Source organism: Colobus angolensis, unplaced genomic scaffold (genome assembly GCF_000951035.1).
Source record: "Colobus angolensis palliatus isolate OR3802 unplaced genomic scaffold, Cang.pa_1.0 Scaffold41, whole genome shotgun sequence".
NCBI lineage: Eukaryota > Metazoa > Chordata > Mammalia > Primates > Cercopithecidae > Colobus > Colobus angolensis.
Window position 1 is genome coordinate 2,122,369 of NW_012117488.1, and position 3,634 is coordinate 2,126,002.

At 34.4% G+C, this 3,634-nt stretch overlaps 1 pseudogene across 1 annotated transcript in view; it reads right to left on the reverse strand.

The window, feature by feature from the left end:
- LOC105521849 overlaps positions 1–3,634 on the reverse strand; it is an 11,691-nt pseudogene that overhangs the window by 6,319 nt on the left and 1,738 nt on the right. Inside the window, exons 2-4 of the transcript XR_001003347.1 lie at positions 1,674–1,801; positions 794–903; positions 317–531 (exon numbers count right to left, since the gene is read on the reverse strand). The product of XR_001003347.1 is annotated as an interferon-induced guanylate-binding protein 1-like (transcript). The remainder of the gene's footprint in view (positions 1–316; positions 532–793; positions 904–1,673; positions 1,802–3,634) is intronic.

The window sequence follows — 3,634 nt, forward strand, 5'->3', positions numbered from 1 at the left end:
GTTCATATTTTAGTCTATGTTCTTTAAATAAATATCCATTTTGCTCCACATTCTATGGCTAAATAGAAGATCACAAACCCTAGGCAGGGAGATAAAATTAACCTAATCATAGCATACACATAGGTGAAAGAACAAGAAACTTGTTTTAGAACAAGGACAAATGTAATTTAAAATAAAATCTATTAATTCAGATATTCAACAGCATTAATTTATAGGAATAGCCAGTTGAAGACATAGAAAACTGCAAATTTGGGAAAACTAGCAATAGTAAACTGAAAAATGATAATTTCTTTTGTTTTCTCATTCTCATTTATCAGTTGGAGCTCTCTGTTACCTTGCTTCAGCTTCAGGGAGTATGTCAGGTACTTATCTGCTGTGATGGGTTGTCCTTCTGCTAGTAAGACCAGGGAGAAATCTCTCAGTGTCCACACAAAGTCTGGGAAGAAGCTCACAAAGTCAGCTGAATCCTCATTCTCATTCTCATCAGGTGAGGATTTTGATCAGATTTGATGTGTCAGCACTGTCACATAGCTGAGTAGCTAACTAAGGAAATGTGACAAAATGAACAGGGACCTCATCCCGTATTCAACACATTCCCAAACCTTCCATTTTCCTTTGCTCCTAACCTAAGTGTCATTTCTAAAGTGGATACATGGGATCTCTCCTCTGTACTTGCATTATTTTTTGTTTTCTCCTCTTGAGCTTGATTCATGAGGATTCACAGTCAGGCAGCTGGTTTATGAATACAGGTGTCCCCTCTGACCTTGGTGCTGTTGTGGGTCACAAAGGATACTGCAGTTGGTCCATGGCCTGCTGGTTGATGGTTCCCATGCTGTTGTACACGAAGGTGCTGCTCAGGAGGATGGCCAGGGCGAAGATCCAGGAGTCATTCTGGTTGTCTCACTGGAAGTCAAGACATACTGGAGTCAGGAGCAAGTTTCATTGTCACAGCACTTTCCAGAGTAACAGTAGTAAAACTATGTTCATATATTAGAGGGTTTTTGGTCTTTTTTGTTTGTTTGTTCTTTAGCACTAATGACATATCAAAGGAAGCCAAATACAAAAAGTATTCTCAGTAGGATGTCGCTTTTGGGTAGTTTTTCGACGAGTGTTTTTGGGTTACAATGATCCTTATTAAGTCTTCTAATGATCATGAAAAGATGATTGTAAAATTAAAATTCAAGGTTGGTGGACATTTTAAGGCCTGAGTACAATGTAAATTTAAAATTTTCTCATATTTTTTCAATAACAAAATTCACATATAAGATTGATACTATTAGTTGCTATTTTATTGAATAATTAATCTACACCTGAAATGTACTGTTTATCTCATTAAATATTCAAAATAATACTATGTGGCCAACATAGATCTTTTTCATAAATTTTAAAGATTAGAATGCTGAGTATAAAATAAGTCAATTTTCTCAGGGTACTGAATTAGTGACAGAATTTAAATTTAAACAGAAAGTCATGGGGCTTTAGCACCCAAATTCTTAACTAAAGTTCTCTGCAGGATAAGACTCATGGCACTGGGATTATTTGTGCTCCCTTTATGCATCTGTGTTAAACCCCACATATTATGGCCTGTAGTTAATAGTTAATAAACAATGAAACAGTGCATAAAATATTCAGAGAAGAGGGGCTCACTCCACAATTAGATCCTTGAATCTCACCTTCTCTACATCTCCCAGACCCTCAGTGTCCAGCAGAACTAGGATGTGGCCTGGCTTCTTGGGATGGGGCACACACCACATCCAGATTCCTTTAGTGTGAGACTGCACTGTGGAGCCCAGAGAGAAGCCTGCAAGGGAGAGAGAAGACCAGAGATAGAGATCTAGTAACAGGCAATTCTGGTAGTTGAAGGAAAAGGTAGCATATTTAAGGTTAGGAGAGAATCGAAACGACAATCACTATTCATCTGACTTAGTTACAATCAAAGAAATAGGAAATTTGAATATCTAATGCATGGAAAAATTCAGGAGGCTTTCATGATAAAAACAATAAACAAAGTAGAAATAGAAAAACAGTACCTCAACATAATAAAGGCCACATATTAAAAACCCACAGCTCACTTCACATTAATGATGAAGCTTCATAGCTTTTCCTATAACATCAGGAACAAAAGAAGGATGCCTACTTTTGCCATTTGTGTTCCATAGAACACTGCAAGTCCTGTCCAGAGTAATTAGACAAAAAAAAGCATAAAGGAGGCATCCTAATTGGTAATGAAAAAGTAAAATTATCTGTCTGCTGACAGTAGTATCTAATTTGTGGAAAACATTAAATATTCCACAAAAACCTATTAGAACTATTAAAAGAATTCATCAAAGTTGCAGCATGCAAAGTCAATATGGAGAAATCAGTTGCCAGTGTACAAAAATAGAATTAGAACAGGAATTCTAATTTTCTTCCTAAACAAAAAGAAAAGGAAATTTTAAAAACAATCACATTTAACAGCATCAGAAGAATAAACTACCTAGGAATAAGCTTAACCAAGCAGGCGAAAGAGTTGTAGAGTGAAAACTTCAAACACCCTTTAAAGACATTATAGATGACATAAATTATTAGAAAGGCATCTTGCATTTATGGATTAGAAGACTTAATATTCTTAAGATGTCACTACTACACAAAATGATATACAGGTTTGATGTAATACCTACCAACAATCCAATTACTTTGTATAAATAGAAAAATCCACCATAACTTTCATATGAAATTTCTGGAGATCCCCTAATGATGAAAATAATCTTAAAAAGGAAGAGCAAAGTTGGAAGCTCACAATTTCTGACTTCTGAGACGTATTACAAAACCATGTATGGTACTGGTGTAAAGACTGACATATAAACCAATGGAATAGAAAAACAGCCCATGAATAAACTCTGACATATATGGTCAAATGATTTCCAGTACGGGTGTTAAGATCATTTAATGAAGAAAGGAGAGTCTCTTTAACAAATGATGTTGAGGAAATGAGATATCTCCTTAAAAAAGTTGAGCTGTTACCTTATAACTTATAAATACGAACTCAAAATGAATCAAAGAGCTGAACATTAGAGTTAAAACTATAAATGTTGTAGAAGAAAACAAAGGGCAAAAGTTTTATAATATTGGATTTGGCAATGATTTTTTTGAATAAGAAACCAAAAGTATAGTCAATAAAAGAAAAAGTAGATGAGTTGGACTTCATCAAAATTTAAAACTTTTGTGTGTTAACAGACTGTATCAACAGAGAAAATGGCAACACATAGAATGTAAGAAAAGATTTGCTAAACGTGTATGATAAGGGATTGATATCTAGAAAATATAAAAAAATTTACAAAGCAACACAAATAAACAACCGGATTAATAAATGAACAAAGGACTTGAATAGACATTTTCCCAAAGAAGATATATAAGTGGTCAATAAGCACATGAAAAGATGCTCAATATCACTAGTCATTACGGAAATCAAAATCCAAACCACAACCAGATACTACTTAACATCCATTCCTATGGACACTATAAAAAAAAAAAAAACACTGAAAATAAAAAATGTTGGTGAGGAAGTAGAGAAATTAGAGCCCTTGTACATTTCTGTTAGGAATGTAAAATGGTACAGTCACTGTGGAAAATGGTATAGTGATTTCTTTAAAAA